Raw genomic sequence first — 19,013 nt, 5'->3', positions numbered from 1 at the left:
TACCGTGGCGACAATAGATGCCAAAAAGCGCCCCCCCTCCCTTCATCTGATTGCTCCGTATTTGATAGTTCCTACTTTCTGCCATAACTTTTGAATGGTTTCATATAAAGAGTCGTGGGTGGTGTCATCGGACTCGGTTTTGAGTCCTTGAACATAATTGGTGCAAATTAGCCCAGCCCCTTCTTCTGATTGGTCAATATTTGATAGTCCCTATTCTCTGCTATAACTTTTGAACGGGTTGTGATAAAGACATGTGGGTGGTGTCATCGGAGTACTGAAATCCTCCCATATGGTCTAGCGGTCAGGATTCCTGGTTTTCACCCAGGCGGCCCGGGTTCAACTCCCGGTATGGGAACATGCATATTCTCTCCACAGCCGCCGCTGCCACAACCTGAACAGCTCCCCAACACCTGAGGAGATGGGGGATGTGCTCAGTTCACCTCACGTGAGGAAAGCTGGGAGCCCAGATGGAGGGTGTCCCGGCTAATGAAGGACTGTGCCAAAGAGTTACGCTTCAATATTGTCAGTCTTTTAAAATTATGGCCTATGCATTATTTTTGTCAAGCTTTTCAGAAAACAAAAAAAAAAAAAAAACTACACCAAATCTTTAGTTAAGTTGCTTTTCTTTAGCTGCAACTTCGTGCCTCAAGCCCCACAATACAGTTTGACGTACATGCACGAAAATCGGTACACACCTGTATCATCTCGCAACTTAAAGAAAGGTCTCTTGGCGCCATGGCCGAAACCTAACAGGAAGTCGGCCATTTTGAATTAATCGTGTAATTTTGGCGCAATTTATGCCATTCCTTCAGCAGTTAATGCGGCCCGAACCGTAACGTGCACCCAGGTGTGTTATACATCAAAATGTGCGTCTCCATCCTGCGACGACGCACATGACTTTTCTCAGTAAAAGCGTTACCGTGGCGACAATAGATGCCAAAAAGCGCCCCCCCCTCCCTTCATCTGATTGCTCCGTATTTGATAGTTCCTACTTTCTGCCATAACTTTTGAATGGTTTCATATAAAGAGTCGTGGGTGGTGTCATCGGACTCGGTTTTGAGTCCTTGAACATAATTGGTGCAAATTAGCCAAGCCCCTTCTTCTGATTGGTCAATATTTGATAGTCCCTATTCTCTGCTATAACTTTTGAACGGGTTGTGATAAAGACATGTGGGTGGTGTCATCGGAGTACTGAAATCCTCCCATATGGTCTAGCGGTCAGGATTCCTGGTTTTCACCCAGGCGGCCCGGGTTCAACTCCCGGTATGGGAACATGCATTTTCTGTCCACGGCTGCCTCCGCCACAACCTGAACAACTCCCCAACACCTGAGGAGATGGGGGATGTGCTCAGTAGACTTCAGGTGAGGAAAGCTGGGAGCCCAGATGGTGGGTGTCCCGGCTAATGAAGGACTGTGCCAAAGAGTTACGCTTCAATATTGTCAGTCTTTTAAAATTATGGCCTATGCATTATTTTTGTCAAGCTTTTCAGAAAACAAAAAAAAAACAAAAACTACACCAAATCTTTAGTTAAGTTGCTTTTCTTTAGCTGCAACTTCGTGCCTCAAGCCCCACAATACAGTTTGACGTACATGCATGAAAATCGGTACACACCTGTATCATCTCGCAACTTAAAGAAAGGTCTCTTGGCGCCATGGCCGAAACCGAACAGGAAGTCGGCCATTTTGAATTAATCATGTCATTTTGGCCCAATTTATGCCATTCCTTCAGCAGTTAATGCGGCCCAAACCGTAACGTGCACCCAGGTGTGTTATACATCAAAATGTGCGTCTCCATCCTGCGACGACGCACATGACTTTTCTCAGTAAAAGCGTTACCGTGTCGACAATAGATGCCAAAAAGCGCCCCCCCTCCCTTCATCTGATTGCTCCGTATTTGATAGTTCCTACTTTCTGCCATAACTTTTGAATGGTTTCATATAAAGAGTCGTGGGTGGTGTCATCGGACTCGGTTTTGAGTCCTTGAACATAATTGGTGCAAATTAGCCCAGCCCCTTCTTCTGATTGGTCAATATTTGATAGTCCCTATTCTCTGCTATAACTTTTGAACGGGTTGTGATAAAGATATGTGGGTTGTGTCATCGGAGTACTGAAATCCTCCCATATGGTGTAGCGGTCAGGATTCCTGGTTTTCACCCAGGCGGCCCGGGTTCAACTCCCGGTATGGGAACATGCATTTTCTGTCCACGGCTGCCTCCGCCACAACCTGAACAACTCCCCAACACCTGAGGAGATGGGGGATGTGCTCAGTAGACTTCAGGTGAGGAAAGCTGGGAGCCCAGATGGAGGGTGTCCCGGCTAATGAAGGACTGTGCCAAAGAGTTACGCTTCAATATTGTCAGTCTTTTAAAATTATGGCCTATGCATTATTTTTGTCAAGCTTTTCAGAAAACAAAAAAAAAACAAAAACTACACCAAATCTTTAGTTAAGTTGCTTTTCTTTAGCTGCAACTTCGTGCCTCAAGCCCCACAATACAGTTTGACGTACATGCACGAAAATCGGTACACACCTGTATCATCTCGCAACTTAAAGAAAGGTCTCTTGGCGCCATGGCCGAAACCTAACAGGAAGTCGGCCATTTTTAATTAATCGTGTAATTTTGGCGCAATTTATGCCATTCCTTCAGCAGTTAATGCGGCCCGAACCGTAACGTGCACCCAGGTGTGTTATACATCAAAATGTGCGTCTCCATCCTGCGACGACGCACATGACTTTTCTCAGTAAAAGCGTTACCGTGGCGACAATAGATGCCAAAAAGCGCCCCCCCCTCCCTTCATCTGATTGCTCCGTATTTGATAGTTCCTACTTTCTGCCATAACTTTTGAATGGTTTCATATAAAGAGTCGTGGGTGGTGTCATCGGACTCGGTTTTGAGTCCTTGAACATAATTGGTGCAAATTAGCCCAGCCCCTTCTTCTGATTGGTCAATATTTGATAGTCCCTATTCTCTGCTATAACTTTTGAACGGGTTGTGATAAAGACATGTGGGTGGTGTCATCGGAGTACTGAAATCCTCCCATATGGTCTAGCGGTCAGGATTCCTGGTTTTCACCCAGGCGGCCCGGGTTCAACTCCCGGTATGGGAACATGCATTTTCTGTCCACGGCTGCCTCCGCCACAACCTGAACAACTCCCCAACACCTGAGGAGATGGGGGATGTGCTCAGTAGACTTCAGGTGAGGAAAGCTGGGAGCCCAGATGGAGGGTGTCCCTGCTAATGAAGGACTGTGCCAAAGAGTAACGCTTCAATATTGTCAGTCTTTTAAAATTATGGCCTATGCATTATTTTTGTCAAGCTTTTCAGAAAACAAAAAAAAAAAAAAAACTACACCAAATCTTTAGTTAAGTTGCTTTTCTTTAGCTGCAACTTCGTGCCTCAAGCCCCACAATACAGTTTGACGTACATGCACGAAAATCGGTACACACCTGTATCATCTCGCAACTTAAAGAAACGTCTCTTGGTGCCATGGCCGAAACCAAACAGGAAGTTGGCCATTTTGGATTAATCGTGTAATTTTGGCGCAATTTATGCCATTCCTTCAGCAGTTAATGCGGCCCGAACCGTAACGTGCACCCAGGTGTGTTATACATCAAAATGTGCGTCTCCATCCTGCGACGACGCACATGACTTTTCTCAGTAAAAGCGTTACCGTGGCGACAATAGATGCCAAAAAGCGCCCCCCCCTCCCTTCATCTGATTGCTCCGTATTTGATAGTTCCTACTTTCTGCCATAACTTTTGAATGGTTTCATATAAAGAGTCGTGGGTGGTGTCATCGGACTCGGTTTTGAGTCCTTGAACATAATTGGTGCAAATTAGCCCCTTCTTCTGATTGGTCAATATTTGATAGTCCCTATTCTCTGCTATAACTTTTGAACGGTTTGTGATAAAGACATGTGGGTGGTGTCATCGGAGTACTGAAATCCTCCCATATGGTCTAGCGGTCAGGATTCCTGGTTTTCACCCAGGCGGCCCGGGTTCAACTCCCGGTATGGGAACATGCATATTCTCTCCACAGCCGCCGCTGCCACAACCTGGAAAACTCCCCAACACCTGAGGAGATGGGGGATGTGCTCAGTAGACTTCAGGTGAGGAAAGCTGGGAGCCCAGATGGAGGGTGTCCCGGCTAATGAAGGACTGTGCCAAAGAGTTACGCTTCAATATTGTCAGTCTTTTAAAATTATGGCCTATGCATTATTTTTGTCAAGCTTTTCAGAAAACAAAAAAAAAAAAAAAAAACTACACCAAATCTTTAGTTAAGTTGCTTTTCTTTAGCTGCAACTTCGTGCCTCAAGCCCCACAATACAGTTTGACGTACATGCACGAAAATCGGTACACACCTGTATCATCTCGCAACTTAAAGAAAGGTCTCTTGGCGCCATGGCCGAAACCTAACAGGAAGTCGGCCATTTTGAATTAATCGTGTAATTTTGGCGCAATTTATGCCATTCCTTCAGCAGTTAATGCGGCCCGAACCGTAACGTGCACCCAGGTGTGTTATACATCAAAATGTGCGTCTCCATCCTGCGACGACGCACATGACTTTTCTCAGTAAAAGCGTTACCGTGGCGACAATAGATGCCAAAAAGCGCCCCCCCCTCCCTTCATCTGATTGCTCCGTATTTGATGGTTCCTACTTTCTGCCATAACTTTTGAATGGTTTCATATAAAGAGTCGTGGGTGGTGTCATCGGACTCGGTTTTGAGTCCTTGAACATAATTGGTGCAAATTAGCCCAGCCCCTTCTTCTGATTGGTCAATATTTGATAGTCCCTATTCTCTGCTATAACTTTTGAACGGGTTGTGATAAAGACATGTGGGTGGTGTCATCGGAGTACTGAAATCCTCCCATATGGTCTAGCGGTCAGGATTCCTGGTTTTCACCCAGGCGGCCCGGGTTCAACTCCCGGTATGGGAACATGCATATTCTCTCCACAGCCGCTGCTGCCACAACCTGAACAGCTCCCCGACACCTGAGGAGATGGGGGATGTGCTAAGTAGACTTCAGGTGAGGAAAGCTGGGAGCCCAGATGGAGGGTGTCCCGGCTAATGAAGGACTGTGCCAAAGAGTTACGCTTCAATATTGTCAGTCTTTTAAAATTATGGCCTATGCATTATTTTTGTCAAGCTTTTCAGAAAACAAAAAAAAAAAAAAACTACACCAAATCTTTAGTTAAGTTGCTTTTCTTTAGCTGCAACTTCGTGCCTCAAGCCCCACAATACAGTTTGACGTACATGCACGAAAATCGGTACACACCTGTATCATCTCGCAACTTAAAGAAAGGTCTCTTGGCGCCATGGCCGAAACCAAACAGGAAGTCGGCCATTTTGGATTAATCGTGTAATTTTGGCGCAATTTATGCCATTCCTTCAGCAGTTAATGCGGCCCGAACCGTAACGTGCACCCAGGTGTGTTATACATCAAAATGTGCGTCTCCATCCTGCGACGACGCACATGACTTTTCTCAGTAAAAGCGTTACCGTGGCGACAATAGATGCCAAAAAGCGCCCCCCCTCCCTTCATCTGATTGCTCCGTATTTGATAGTTCCTACTTTCTGCCATAACTTTTGAATGGTTTCATATAAAGAGTCGTGGGTGGTGTCATCGGACTCGGTTTTGAGTCCTTGAACATAATTGGTGCAAATTAGCCCAGCCCCTTCTTCTGATTGGTCAATATTTGATAGTCCCTATTCTCTGCTATAACTTTTGAACGGGTTGTGATAAAGACATGTGGGTGGTGTCATCGGAGTACTGAAATCCTCCCATATGGTCTAGCGGTCAGGATTCCTGGTTTTCACCCAGGCGGCCCGGGTTCAACTCCCGGTATGGGAACATGCATATTCTCTCCACAGCCGCCGCTACCACATCCTGAACAGCTCCCCAAAACCTGAGGAGATGGGGGATGTGCTAAGTAGACTTCAGGTGAGGAAAGCTGGGAGCCCAGATGGAGGGTGTCCCGGCTAATGAAGGACTGTGCCAAAGAGTTACGCTTCAATATTGTCAGTCTTTTAAAATTATGGCCTATGCATTATTTTTGTCAAGCTTTTCAGAAAACAAAAAAAAAACAAAAACTACACCAAATCTTTAGTTAAGTTGCTTTTCTTTAGCTGCAACTTCGTGCCTCAAGCCCCACAATACAGTTTGACGTACATGCACGAAAATCGGTACACACCTGTATCATCTCGCAACTTAAAGAAAGGTCTCTTGGCGCCATGGCCGAAACCTAACAGGAAGTCGGCCATTTTGAATTAATCGTGTAATTTTGGCGCAATTTATGCCATTCCTTCAGCAGTTAATGCGGCCCGAACCGTAACGTGCACCCAGGTGTGTTATACATCAAAATGTGCGTCTCCATCCTGCGACGACGCACATGACTTTTCTCAGTAAAAGCGTTACCGTGGCGACAATAGATGCCAAAAAGCGCCCCCCCTCCCTTCATCTGATTGCTCCGTATTTGATAGTTCCTACTTTCTGCCATAACTTTTGAATGGTTTCATATAAAGAGTCGTGGGTGGTGTCATCGGACTCGGTTTTGAGTCCTTGAACATAATTGGTGCAAATTAGCCCAGCCCCTTCTTCTGATTGGTCAATATTTGATAGTCCCTATTCTCTGCTACAACTTTTGAACGGGTTGTGATAAAGACATGTGGGTGGTGTCATCGGAGTACTGAAATCCTCCCATATGGTCTAGCGGTCAGGATTCCTGGTTTTCACCCAGGCGGCCCGGGTTCAACTCCCGGTATGGGAACATGCATATTCTCTCCAAAGCCGCCGCTGCCACAACCTGAACAGCTCCCCAACACCTGAGGAGATGGGGGATGTGCTCAGTAGACTTCAGGTGAGGAAAGCTGGGAGCCCAGATGGAGGGTGTCCCGGCTAATGAAGGACTGTGCCAAAGAGTTACGCTTCAATATTGTCAGTCTTTTAAAATTATGGCCTATGCATTATTTTTGTCAAGCTTTTCAGAAAACAAAAAAAAAACAAAAACTACACCAAATCTTTAGTTAAGTTGCTTTTCTTTAGCTGCAACTTCGTGCCTCAAGCCCCACAATACAGTTTGACGTACATGCACGAAAATCGGTACACACCTGTATCATCTCGCAACTTAAAGAAAGGTCTCTTGGCGCCATGGCCGAAACCAAACAGGAAGTCGGCCATTTTGGATTAATCGTGTAATTTTGGCGCAATTTATGCCATTCCTTCAGCAGTTAATGCGGCCCGAACCGTAACGTGCACCCAGGTGTGTTATACATCAAAATGTGCGTCTCCATCCTACGACGACGCACATGACTTTTCTCAGTAAAAGCGTTACCGTGGCGACAATAGATGCCAAAAAGCGCCCCCCCTCCCTTCATCTGATTGCTCCGTATTTGATAGTTCCTACTTTCTACCATAACTTTTGAGTGGTTTCATATAAAGAGTCGTGGGTGGTGTCATCGGACTCGGTTTTGAGTCCTTGAACATAATTGGTGCAAATTAGCCCAGCCCCTTCTTCTGATTGGTCAATATTTGATAGTCCCTATTCTCTGCTATAACTTTTGAACGGGTTGTGATAAAGACATGTGGGTGGTGTCATCGGAGTACTGATATCCTCCCATATGGTCTAGCGGTCAGGATTCCTGGTTTTCACCCAGGCGGCCCGGGTTCAACTCCCGGTATGGGAACATGCATTTTCTGTCCACGGCTGCCTCCGCCACAACCTGAACAACTCCCCAACACCTGAGGAGATGGGGGATGTGCTCAGTAGACTTCAGGTGAGGAAAGCTGGGAGCCCAGATGGAGGGTGTCCCTGCTAATGAAGGACTGTGCCAAAGAGTTACGCTTCAATATTGTCAGTCTTTTAAAATTATGGCCTATGCATTATTTTTGTCAAGCTTTTCAGAAAACAAAAAAAAAAAAAACTACACCAAATCTTTAGTTAAGTTGCTTTTCTTTAGCTGCAACTTCGTGCCTCAAGCCCCACAATACAGTTTGACGTACATGCACGAAAATCGGTACACACCTGTATCATCTCGCAACTTAAAGAAAGGTCTCTTGGCGCCATGGCCGAAACCGAACAGGAAGTCGGCCATTTTGAATTAATCGTGTAATTTTGGCGCAATTTATGCCATTCCTTCAGCAGTTAATGCGGCCCGAACCGTAACGTGCACCCAGGTGTGTTATACATCAAAATGTGCGTCTCCATCCTGCGACGACGCACATGACTTTTCTCAGTAAAAGCGTTACCGTGGCGACAATAGATGCCAAAAAGCGCCCCCCCTCCCTTCATCTGATTGCTCCGTATTTGATAGTTCCTACTTTCTGCCATAACTTTTGAATGGTTTCATATAAAGAGTCGTGGGTGGTGTCATCGGACTCGGTTTTGAGTCCTTGAACATAATTGGTGCAAATTAGCCCAGCCCCTTCTTCTGATTGGTCAATATTTGATAGTCCCTATTCTCTGCTATAACTTTTGAACGGGTTGTGATAAAGACATGTGGGTGGTGTCATCGGAGTACTGAAATCCTCCCATATGGTCTAGCGGTCAGGATTCCTGGTTTTCACCCAGGCGGCCCGGGTTCAACTCCCGGTATGGGAACATGCATATTCTCTCCACAGCCGCCGCTGCCACAACCTGAACAGCTCCCCAACACCTGAGGAGATGGGGGATGTGCTCAGTTCACCTCACGTGAGGAAAGCTGGGAGCCCAGATGGAAGGTGTCCCGGCTAATGAAGGACTGTGCCAAAGAGTTACGCTTCAATATTGTCAGTCTTTTAAAATTATGGCCTATGCATTATTTTTGTCAAGCTTTTCAGAAAACAAAAAAAAAAAAAAAACTACACCAAATCTTTAGTTAAGTTGCTTTTCTTTAGCTGCAACTTCGTGCCTCAAGCCCCACAATACAGTTTGACGTACATGCACGAAAATCGGTACACACCTGTATCATCTCGCAACTTAAAGAAAGGTCTCTTGGCGCCATGGCCGAAACCTAACAGGAAGTCGGCCATTTTGAATTAATCGTGTAATTTTGGCGCAATTTATGCCATTCCTTCAGCAGTTAATGCGGCCCGAACCGTAACGTGCACCCAGGTGTGTTATACATCAAAATGTGCGTCTCCATCCTGCGACGACGCACATGACTTTTCTCAGTAAAAGCGTTACCGTGGCGACAATAGATGCCAAAAAGCGCCCCCCCCTCCCTTCATCTGATTGCTCCGTATTTGATAGTTCCTACTTTCTGCCATAACTTTTGAATGGTTTCATATAAAGAGTCGTGGGTGGTGTCATCGGACTCGGTTTTGAGTCCTTGAACATAATTGGTGCAAATTAGCCCCTTCTTCTGATTGGTCAATATTTGATAGTCCCTATTCTCTGCTATAACTTTTGAACGGTTTGTGATAAAGACATGTGGGTGGTGTCATCGGAGTACTGAAATCCTCCCATATGGTCTAGCGGTCAGGATTCCTGGTTTTCACCCAGGCGGCCCGGGTTCAACTCCCGGTATGGGAACATGCATATTCTCTCCACAGCCGCCGCTGCCACAACCTGGAAAACTCCCCAACACCTGAGGAGATGGGGGATGTGCTCAGTAGACTTCAGGTGAGGAAAGCTGGGAGCCCAGATGGAGGGTGTCCCGGCTAATGAAGGACTGTGCCAAAGAGTTACGCTTCAATATTGTCAGTCTTTTAAAATTATGGCCTATGCATTATTTTTGTCAAGCTTTTCAGAAAACAAAAAAAAAAAAAAAACTACACCAAATCTTTAGTTAAGTTGCTTTTCTTTAGCTGCAACTTCGTGCCTCAAGCCCCACAATACAGTTTGACGTACATGCACGAAAATCGGTACACACCTGTATCATCTCGCAACTTAAAGAAAGGTCTCTTGGCGCCATGGCCGAAACCTAACAGGAAGTCGGCCATTTTGAATTAATCGTGTAATTTTGGCGCAATTTATGCCATTCCTTCAGCAGTTAATGCGGCCCGAACCGTAACGTGCACCCAGGTGTGTTATACATCAAAATGTGCGTCTCCATCCTGCGACGACGCACATGACTTTTCTCAGTAAAAGCGTTACCGTGGCGACAATAGATGCCAAAAAGCGCCCCCCCCCCTCCCTTCATCTGATTGCTCCGTATTTGATGGTTCCTACTTTCTGCCATAACTTTTGAATGGTTTCATATAAAGAGTCGTGGGTGGTGTCATCGGACTCGGTTTTGAGTCCTTGAACATAATTGGTGCAAATTAGCCCAGCCCCTTCTTCTGATTGGTCAATATTTGATAGTCCCTATTCTCTGCTATAACTTTTGAACGGGTTGTGATAAAGACATGTGGGTGGTGTCATCGGAGTACTGAAATCCTCCCATATGGTCTAGCGGTCAGGATTCCTGGTTTTCACCCAGGCGGCCCGGGTTCAACTCCCGGTATGGGAACATGCATATTCTCTCCACAGCCGCTGCTGCCACAACCTGAACAGCTCCCCGACACCTGAGGAGATGGGGGATGTGCTAAGTAGACTTCAGGTGAGGAAAGCTGGGAGCCCAGATGGAGGGTGTCCCGGCTAATGAAGGACTGTGCCAAAGAGTTACGCTTCAATATTGTCAGTCTTTTAAAATTATGGCCTATGCATTATTTTTGTCAAGCTTTTCAGAAAACAAAAAAAAAAACAAACTACACCAAATCTTTAGTTAAGTTGCTTTTCTTTAGCTGCAACTTCGTGCCTCAAGCCCCACAATACAGTTTGACGTACATGCACGAAAATCGGTACACACCTGTATCATCTCGCAACTTAAAGAAAGGTCTCTTGGCGCCATGGCCGAAACCAAACAGGAAGTCGGCCATTTTGGATTAATCGTGTAATTTTGGCGCAATTTATGCCATTCCTTCAGCAGTTAATGCGGCCCGAACCGTAACGTGCACCCAGGTGTGTTATACATCAAAATGTGCGTCTCCATCCTGCGACGACGCACATGACTTTTCTCAGTAAAAGCGTTACCGTGGCGACAATAGATGCCAAAAAGCGCCCCCCCTCCCTTCATCTGATTGCTCCGTATTTGATAGTTCCTACTTTCTGCCATAACTTTTGAATGGTTTCATATAAAGAGTCGTGGGTGGTGTCATCGGACTCGGTTTTGAGTCCTTGAACATAATTGGTGCAAATTAGCCCAGCCCCTTCTTCTGATTGGTCAATATTTGATAGTCCCTATTCTCTGCTACAACTTTTGAACGGGTTGTGATAAAGACATGTGGGTGGTGTCATCGGAGTACTGAAATCCTCCCATATGGTCTAGCGGTCAGGATTCCTGGTTTTCACCCAGGCGGCCCGGGTTCAACTCCCGGTATGGGAACATGCATATTCTCTCCAAAGCCGCCGCTGCCACAACCTGAACAGCTCCCCAACACCTGAGGAGATGGGGGATGTGCTCAGTAGACTTCAGGTGAGGAAAGCTGGGAGCTGGGAGCCCAGATGGAGGGTGTCCCGGCTAATGAAGGACTGTGCCAAAGAGTTACGCTTCAATATTGTCAGTCTTTTAAAATTATGGCCTATGCATTATTTTTGTCAAGCTTTTCAGAAAACAAAAAAAAAACAAAAACTACACCAAATCTTTAGTTAAGTTGCTTTTCTTTAGCTGCAACTTCGTGCCTCAAGCCCCACAATACAGTTTGACGTACATGCACGAAAATCGGTACACACCTGTATCATCTCGCAACTTAAAGAAAGGTCTCTTGGCGCCATGGCCGAAACCAAACAGGAAGTCGGCCATTTTGGATTAATCGTGTAATTTTGGCGCAATTTATGCCATTCCTTCAGCAGTTAATGCGGCCCGAACCGTAACGTGCACCCAGGTGTGTTATACATCAAAATGTGCGTCTCCATCCTACGACGACGCACATGACTTTTCTCAGTAAAAGCGTTACCGTGGCGACAATAGATGCCAAAAAGCGCCCCCCCTCCCTTCATCTGATTGCTCCGTATTTGATAGTTCCTACTTTCTACCATAACTTTTGAGTGGTTTCATATAAAGAGTCGTGGGTGGTGTCATCGGACTCGGTTTTGAGTCCTTGAACATAATTGGTGCAAATTAGCCCAGCCCCTTCTTCTGATTGGTCAATATTTGATAGTCCCTATTCTCTGCTATAACTTTTGAACGGGTTGTGATAAAGACATGTGGGTGGTGTCATCGGAGTACTGATATCCTCCCATATGGTCTAGCGGTCAGGATTCCTGGTTTTCACCCAGGCGGCCCGGGTTCAACTCCCGGTATGGGAACATGCATTTTCTGTCCACGGCTGCCTCCGCCACAACCTGAACAACTCCCCAACACCTGAGGAGATGGGGGATGTGCTCAGTAGACTGGGAGTAGGGTGTCCCTGCTAATGAAGGACTGTGCCAAAGAGTTACGCTTCAATATTGTCAGTCTTTTAAAATTATGGCCTATGCATTATTTTTGTCAAGCTTTTCAGAAAACAAAAAAAAAAAAAAAACTACACCAAATCTTTAGTTAAGTTGCTTTTCTTTAGCTGCAACTTCGTGCCTCAAGCCCCACAATACAGTTTGACGTACATGCACGAAAATCGGTACACACCTGTATCATCTCGCAACTTAAAGAAAGGTCTCTTGGTGCCATGGCCGAAACCAAACAGGAAGTTGGCCATTTTGGATTAATCGTGTAATTTTGGCGCAATTTATGCCATTCCTTCAGCAGTTAATGCGGCCCGAACCGTAACGTGCACCCAGGTGTGTTATACATCAAAATGTGCGTCTCCATCCTGCGACGACGCACATGACTTTTCTCAGTAAAAGCGTTACCGTGACGACAATAGATGCCAAAAAGCGCCCCCCCCTCCCTTCATCTGATTGCTCCGTATTTGATAGTTCCTACTTTCTGCCATAACTTTTGAATGGTTTCATATAAAGAGTCGTGGGTGGTGTCATCGGACTCGGTTTTGAGTCCTTGAACATAATTGGTGCAAATTAGCCCCTTCTTCTGATTGGTCAATATTTGATAGTCCCTATTCTCTGCTATAACTTTTGAACGGTTTGTGATAAAGACATGTGGGTGGTGTCATCGGAGTACTGAAATCCTCCCATATGGTCTAGCGGTCAGGATTCCTGGTTTTCACCCAGGCGGCCCGGGTTCAACTCCCGGTATGGGAACATGCATATTCTCTCCACAGCCGCCGCTGCCACAACCTGGAAAACTCCCCAACACCTGAGGAGATGGGGGATGTGCTCAGTAGACTTCAGGTGAGGAAAGCTGGGAGCCCAGATGGAGGGTGTCCCGGCTAATGAAGGACTGTGCCAAAGAGTTACGCTTCAATATTGTCAGTCTTTTAAAATTATGGCCTATGCATTATTTTTGTCAAGCTTTTCAGAAAACAAAAAAAAAACAAAAACTACACCAAATCTTTAGTTAAGTTGCTTTTCTTTAGCTGCAACTTCGTGCCTCAAGCCCCACAATACAGTTTGACGTACATGCACGAAAATCGGTACACACCTGTATCATCTCGCAACTTAAAGAAAGGTCTCTTGGTGCCATGGCCGAAACCAAACAGGAAGTTGGCCATTTTGGATTAATCGTGTAATTTTGGCGCAATTTATGCCATTCCTTCAGCAGTTAATGCGGCCCGAACCGTAACGTGCACCCAGGTGTGTTATACATCAAAATGTGCGTCTCCATCCTGCGACGACGCACATGACTTTTCTCAGTAAAAGCGTTACCGTGACGACAATAGATGCCAAAAAGCGCCCCCCCCTCCCTTCATCTGATTGCTCCGTATTTGATAGTTCCTACTTTCTGCCATAACTTTTGAATGGTTTCATATAAAGAGTCGTGGGTGGTGTCATCGGACTCGGTTTTGAGTCCTTGAACATAATTGGTGCAAATTAGCCCCTTCTTCTGATTGGTCAATATTTGATAGTCCCTATTCTCTGCTATAACTTTTGAACGGTTTGTGATAAAGACATGTGGGTGGTGTCATCGGAGTACTGAAATCCTCCCATATGGTCTAGCGGTCAGGATTCCTGGTTTTCACCCAGGCGGCCCGGGTTCAACTCCCGGTATGGGAACATGCATATTCTCTCCACAGCCGCCGCTGCCACAACCTGGAAAACTCCCCAACACCTGAGGAGATGGGGGATGTGCTCAGTAGACTTCAGGTGAGGAAAGCTGGGAGCCCAGATGGAGGGTGTCCCGGCTAATGAAGGACTGTGCCAAAGAGTTACGCTTCAATATTGTCAGTCTTTTAAAATTATGGCCTATGCATTATTTTTGTCAAGCTTTTCAGAAAACAAAAAAAAAAAAAAAACTACACCAAATCTTTAGTTAAGTTGCTTTTCTTTAGCTGCAACTTCGTGCCTCAAGCCCCACAATACAGTTTGACGTACATGCACGAAAATCGGTACACACCTGTATCATCTCGCAACTTAAAGAAAGGTCTCTTGGCGCCATGGCCGAAACCTAACAGGAAGTCGGCCATTTTGAATTAATCGTGTAATTTTGGCGCAATTTATGCCATTCCTTCAGCAGTTAATGCGGCCCGAACCGTAACGTGCACCCAGGTGTGTTATACATCAAAATGTGCGTCTCCATCCTGCGACGACGCACATGACTTTTCTCAGTAAAAGCGTTACCGTGGCGACAATAGATGCCAAAAAGCGCCCCCCCCTCCCTTCATCTGATTGCTCCGTATTTGATAGTTCCTACTTTCTGCCATAACTTTTGAATGGTTTCATATAAAGAGTCGTGGGTGGTGTCATCGGACTCGGTTTTGAGTCCTTGAACATAATTGGTGCAAATTAGCCAAGCCCCTTCTTCTGATTGGTCAATATTTGATAGTCACTATTCTCTGCTATAACTTTTGAACGGGTTGTGATAAAGACATGTGGGTGGTGTCATCGGAGTACTGAAATCCTCCCATATGGTCTAGCGGTCAGGATTCCTGGTTTTCACCCAGGCGGCCCGGGTTCAACTCCCGGTATGGGAACATGCATTTTCTGTCCACGGCTGCCTCCGCCACAACCTGAACAACTCCCCAACACCTGAGGAGATGGGGGATGTGCTCAGTAGACTTCAGGTGAGGAAAGCTGGGAGCCCAGATGGAGGGTGTCCCGGCTAATGAAGGACTGTGCCAAAGAGTTACGCTTCAATATTGTCAGTCTTTTAAAATTATGGCCTATGCATTATTTTTGTCAAGCTTTTCAGAAAACAAAAAAAAAACAAAAACTACACCAAATCTTTAGTTAAGTTGCTTTTCTTTAGCTGCAACTTCGTGCCTCAAGCCCCACAATACAGTTTGACGTACATGCACGAAAATCGGTACACACCTGTATCATCTCGCAACTTAAAGAAAGGTCTCTTGGCGCCATGGCCGAAACCTAACAGGAAGTCGGCCATTTTGAATTAATCGTGTAATTTTGGCGCAATTTATGCCATTCCTTCAGCAGTTAATGCGGCCCGAACCGTAACGTGCACCCAGGTGTGTTATACATCAAAATGTGCGTCTCCATCCTGCGACGACGCACATGACTTTTCTCAGTAAAAGCGTTACCGTGGCGACAATAGATGCCAAAAAGCGCCCCCCCTCCCTTCATCTGATTGCTCCGTATTTGATAGTTCCTACTTTCTGCCATAACTTTTGAATGGTTTCATATAAAGAGTCGTGGGTGGTGTCATCGGACTCGGTTTTGAGTCCTTGAACATAATTGGTGCAAATTAGCCCAGCCCCTTCTTCTGATTGGTCAATATTTGATAGTCCCTATTCTCTGCTACAACTTTTGAACGGGTTGTGATAAAGACATGTGGGTGGTGTCATCGGAGTACTGAAATCCTCCCATATGGTCTAGCGGTCAGGATTCCTGGTTTTCACCCAGGCGGCCCGGGTTCAACTCCCGGTATGGGAACATGCATATTCTCTCCAAAGCCGCCGCTGCCACAACCTGAACAGCTCCCCAACACCTGAGGAGATGGGGGATGTGCTCAGTAGACTTCAGGTGAGGAAAGCTGGGAGCCCAGATGGAGGGTGTCCCGGCTAATGAAGGACTGTGCCAAAGAGTTACGCTTCAATATTGTCAGTCTTTTAAAATTATGGCCTATGCATTATTTTTGTCAAGCTTTTCAGAAAACAAAAAAAAAACAAAAACTACACCAAATCTTTAGTTAAGTTGCTTTTCTTTAGCTGCAACTTCGTGCCTCAAGCCCCACAATACAGTTTGACGTACATGCACGAAAATCGGTACACACCTGTATCATCTCGCAACTTAAAGAAAGGTCTCTTGGCGCCATGGCCGAAACCAAACAGGAAGTCGGCCATTTTGGATTAATCGTGTAATTTTGGCGCAATTTATGCCATTCCTTCAGCAGTTAATGCGGCCCGAACCGTAACGTGCACCCAGGTGTGTTATACATCAAAATGTGCGTCTCCATCCTACGACGACGCACATGACTTTTCTCAGTAAAAGCGTTACCGTGGCGACAATAGATGCCAAAAAGCGCCCCCCCTCCCTTCATCTGATTGCTCCGTATTTGATAGTTCCTACTTTCTACCATAACTTTTGAGTGGTTTCATATAAAGAGTCGTGGGTGGTGTCATCGGACTCGGTTTTGAGTCCTTGAACATAATTGGTGCAAATTAGCCCAGCCCCTTCTTCTGATTGGTCAATATTTGATAGTCCCTATTCTCTGCTATAACTTTTGAACGGGTTGTGATAAAGACATGTGGGTGGTGTCATCGGAGTACTGATATCCTCCCATATGGTCTAGCGGTCAGGATTCCTGGTTTTCACCCAGGCGGCCCGGGTTCAACTCCCGGTATGGGAACATGCATTTTCTGTCCACGGCTGCCTCCGCCACAACCTGAACAACTCCCCAACACCTGAGGAGATGGGGGATGTGCTCAGTAGACTTCAGGTGAGGAAAGCTGGGAGCCCAGATGGAGGGTGTCCCTGCTAATGAAGGACTGTGCCAAAGAGTTACGCTTCAATATTGTCAGTCTTTTAAAATTATGGCCTATGCATTATTTTTGTCAAGCTTTTCAGAAAACAAAAAAAAAAAAAAAACTACACCAAATCTTTAGTTAAGTTGCTTTTCTTTAGCTGCAACTTCGTGCCTCAAGCCCCACAATACAGTTTGACGTACATGCACGAAAATCGGTACACACCTGTATCATCTCGCAACTTAAATAAAGGTCTCTTGGCGCCATGGCCGAAACCAAACAGGAAGTCGGCCATTTTGGATTAATCGTGTAATTTTGGCGCAATTTATGCCATTCCTTCAGCAGTTAATGCGGCCCGAACCGTAACGTGCACCCAGGTGTGTTATACATCAAAATGTGCGTCTCCATCCTGCGACGACGCACATGACTTTTCTCAGTAAAAGCGTTACCGTGGCGACAATAGATGCCAAAAAGCGCCCCCCCTCCCTTCATCTGATTGCTCCGTATTTGATAGTTCCTACTTTCTGCCATAACTTTTGAATGGTTTCATATAAAGAGTCGTGGGTGGTGTCATCGGACTCGGTTTTGAGTCCTTGAACATAATTGGTGCAAATTAGCCCAGCCCCTTCTTCTGATTGGTCAATATTTGATAGTCCCTATTCTCTGCTATAACTTTTGAACGGGTTGTGATAAAGACATGTGGGTGGTGTCATCGGAGTACTGAAATCCTCCCATATGGTCTAGCGGTCAGGATTCCTGGTTTTCACCCAGGCGGCCCGGGTTCAACTCCCGGTATGGGAACATGCATATTCTCTCCACAGCCGCCGCTACCACATCCTGAACAGCTCCCCAAAACCTGAGGAGATGGGGGATGTGCTAAGTAGACTTCAGGTGAGGAAAGCTGGGAGCCCAGATGGAGGGTGTCCCGGCTAATGAAGGACTGTGCCAAAGAGTTACGCTTCAATATTGTCAGTCTTTTAAAATTATGGCCTATGCATTATTTTTGTCAAGCTTTTCAGAAAACAAAAAAAAAACAAAAACTACACCAAATCTTTAGTTAAGTTGCTTTTCTTTAGCTGCAACTTCGTGCCTCAAGCCCCACAATACAGTTTGACGTACATGCACGAAAATCGGTACACACCTGTATCATCTCGCAACTTAAAGAAAGGTCTCTTGGCGCCATGGCCGAAACCTAACAGGAAGTCGGCCATTTTGAATTAATCGTGTAATTTTGGCGCAATTTATGCCATTCCTTCAGCAGTTAATGCGGCCCGAACCGTAACGTGCACCCAGGTGTGTTATACATCAAAATGTGCGTCTCCATCCTGCGACGACGCACATGACTTTTCTCAGTAAAAGCGTTACCGTGGCGACAATAGATGCCAAAAAGCGCCCCCCCTCCCTTCATCTGATTGCTCCGTATTTGATAGTTCCTACTTTCTGCCATAACTTTTGAATGGTTTCATATAAAGAGTCGTGGGTGGTGTCATCGGACTCGGTTTTGAGTCCTTGAACATAATTGGTGCAAATTAGCCCAGCCCCTTCTTCTGATTGGTCAATATTTGATAGTCCCTATTCTCTGCTACAACTTTTGAACGGGTTGTGATAAAGACATGTGGGTGGTGTCATCGGAGTACTGAAATCCTCCCATATGGTCTAGCGGTCAGGATTCCTGGTTTTCACCCAGGCGGCCCGGGTTCAACTCCCGGTATGGGAACATGCATATTCTCTCCAAAGCCGCCGCTGCCACAACCTGAACAGCTCCCCAACACCTGAGGAGATGGGGGATGTGCTCAGTAGACTTCAGGTGAGGAAAGCTGGGAGCCCAGATGGAGGGTGTCCCGGCTAATGAAGGACTGTGCCAAAGAGTTACGCTTCAATATTGTCAGTCTTTTAAAATTATGGCCTATGCATTATTTTTGTCAAGCTTTTCAGAAAACAAAAAAAAAACAAAAACTACACCAAATCTTTAGTTAAGTTGCTTTTCTTTAGCTGCAACTTCGTGCCTCAAGCCCCACAATACAGTTTGACGTACATGCACGAAAATCGGTACACACCTGTATCATCTCGCAACTTAAAGAAA

The 19,013-nt window shown here is 45.8% G+C and overlaps 21 non-coding genes across 21 annotated transcripts; all 21 read left to right on the top strand.

The window, feature by feature from the left end:
* The first annotated feature begins 283 nt into the window (after positions 1 to 283).
* On the top strand, positions 284 to 355 carry trnae-uuc (transfer RNA glutamic acid (anticodon UUC)). Its single transcript has one exon. It is a non-coding gene; the product is annotated as a tRNA-Glu (tRNA).
* Positions 356 to 1,200: 845 nt separating this feature from the next.
* Positions 1,201 to 1,272, top strand: trnae-uuc (transfer RNA glutamic acid (anticodon UUC)). The gene has a single exon. It is a non-coding gene; the product is annotated as a tRNA-Glu (tRNA).
* Positions 1,273 to 2,116: 844 nt separating this feature from the next.
* On the top strand, positions 2,117 to 2,188 carry trnae-uuc (transfer RNA glutamic acid (anticodon UUC)). The gene has a single exon. It is a non-coding gene; the product is annotated as a tRNA-Glu (tRNA).
* Positions 2,189 to 3,033: 845 nt separating this feature from the next.
* Positions 3,034 to 3,105, top strand: trnae-uuc (transfer RNA glutamic acid (anticodon UUC)). The gene has a single exon. It is a non-coding gene; the product is annotated as a tRNA-Glu (tRNA).
* An 840-nt stretch (positions 3,106 to 3,945) lies between these two features.
* trnae-uuc (transfer RNA glutamic acid (anticodon UUC)) lies at positions 3,946 to 4,017 on the top strand. Its single transcript has one exon. It is a non-coding gene; the product is annotated as a tRNA-Glu (tRNA).
* Positions 4,018 to 4,864: 847 nt separating this feature from the next.
* trnae-uuc (transfer RNA glutamic acid (anticodon UUC)) lies at positions 4,865 to 4,936 on the top strand. Its single transcript has one exon. It is a non-coding gene; the product is annotated as a tRNA-Glu (tRNA).
* An 843-nt stretch (positions 4,937 to 5,779) lies between these two features.
* trnae-uuc (transfer RNA glutamic acid (anticodon UUC)) lies at positions 5,780 to 5,851 on the top strand. Its single transcript has one exon. It is a non-coding gene; the product is annotated as a tRNA-Glu (tRNA).
* An 844-nt stretch (positions 5,852 to 6,695) lies between these two features.
* trnae-uuc (transfer RNA glutamic acid (anticodon UUC)) lies at positions 6,696 to 6,767 on the top strand. Its single transcript has one exon. It is a non-coding gene; the product is annotated as a tRNA-Glu (tRNA).
* An 844-nt stretch (positions 6,768 to 7,611) lies between these two features.
* trnae-uuc (transfer RNA glutamic acid (anticodon UUC)) lies at positions 7,612 to 7,683 on the top strand. Its single transcript has one exon. It is a non-coding gene; the product is annotated as a tRNA-Glu (tRNA).
* Positions 7,684 to 8,525: 842 nt separating this feature from the next.
* trnae-uuc (transfer RNA glutamic acid (anticodon UUC)) lies at positions 8,526 to 8,597 on the top strand. The gene has a single exon. It is a non-coding gene; the product is annotated as a tRNA-Glu (tRNA).
* Positions 8,598 to 9,437: 840 nt separating this feature from the next.
* Positions 9,438 to 9,509, top strand: trnae-uuc (transfer RNA glutamic acid (anticodon UUC)). The gene has a single exon. It is a non-coding gene; the product is annotated as a tRNA-Glu (tRNA).
* Positions 9,510 to 10,356: 847 nt separating this feature from the next.
* On the top strand, positions 10,357 to 10,428 carry trnae-uuc (transfer RNA glutamic acid (anticodon UUC)). Its single transcript has one exon. It is a non-coding gene; the product is annotated as a tRNA-Glu (tRNA).
* Positions 10,429 to 11,271: 843 nt separating this feature from the next.
* On the top strand, positions 11,272 to 11,343 carry trnae-uuc (transfer RNA glutamic acid (anticodon UUC)). The gene has a single exon. It is a non-coding gene; the product is annotated as a tRNA-Glu (tRNA).
* Positions 11,344 to 12,194: 851 nt separating this feature from the next.
* Positions 12,195 to 12,266, top strand: trnae-uuc (transfer RNA glutamic acid (anticodon UUC)). Its single transcript has one exon. It is a non-coding gene; the product is annotated as a tRNA-Glu (tRNA).
* An 816-nt stretch (positions 12,267 to 13,082) lies between these two features.
* trnae-uuc (transfer RNA glutamic acid (anticodon UUC)) lies at positions 13,083 to 13,154 on the top strand. Its single transcript has one exon. It is a non-coding gene; the product is annotated as a tRNA-Glu (tRNA).
* An 840-nt stretch (positions 13,155 to 13,994) lies between these two features.
* trnae-uuc (transfer RNA glutamic acid (anticodon UUC)) lies at positions 13,995 to 14,066 on the top strand. The gene has a single exon. It is a non-coding gene; the product is annotated as a tRNA-Glu (tRNA).
* An 845-nt stretch (positions 14,067 to 14,911) lies between these two features.
* trnae-uuc (transfer RNA glutamic acid (anticodon UUC)) lies at positions 14,912 to 14,983 on the top strand. Its single transcript has one exon. It is a non-coding gene; the product is annotated as a tRNA-Glu (tRNA).
* An 844-nt stretch (positions 14,984 to 15,827) lies between these two features.
* Positions 15,828 to 15,899, top strand: trnae-uuc (transfer RNA glutamic acid (anticodon UUC)). Its single transcript has one exon. It is a non-coding gene; the product is annotated as a tRNA-Glu (tRNA).
* An 844-nt stretch (positions 15,900 to 16,743) lies between these two features.
* On the top strand, positions 16,744 to 16,815 carry trnae-uuc (transfer RNA glutamic acid (anticodon UUC)). The gene has a single exon. It is a non-coding gene; the product is annotated as a tRNA-Glu (tRNA).
* An 844-nt stretch (positions 16,816 to 17,659) lies between these two features.
* trnae-uuc (transfer RNA glutamic acid (anticodon UUC)) lies at positions 17,660 to 17,731 on the top strand. Its single transcript has one exon. It is a non-coding gene; the product is annotated as a tRNA-Glu (tRNA).
* An 844-nt stretch (positions 17,732 to 18,575) lies between these two features.
* Positions 18,576 to 18,647, top strand: trnae-uuc (transfer RNA glutamic acid (anticodon UUC)). Its single transcript has one exon. It is a non-coding gene; the product is annotated as a tRNA-Glu (tRNA).
* Positions 18,648 to 19,013: the final 366 nt, after the last annotated feature.

This window comes from Cololabis saira, chromosome 3 (genome assembly GCF_033807715.1).
Source record: "Cololabis saira isolate AMF1-May2022 chromosome 3, fColSai1.1, whole genome shotgun sequence".
Lineage (NCBI taxonomy): Eukaryota > Metazoa > Chordata > Actinopteri > Beloniformes > Belonidae > Cololabis > Cololabis saira.
This window is presented reverse-complemented; position numbering and strand designations above follow the sequence as displayed.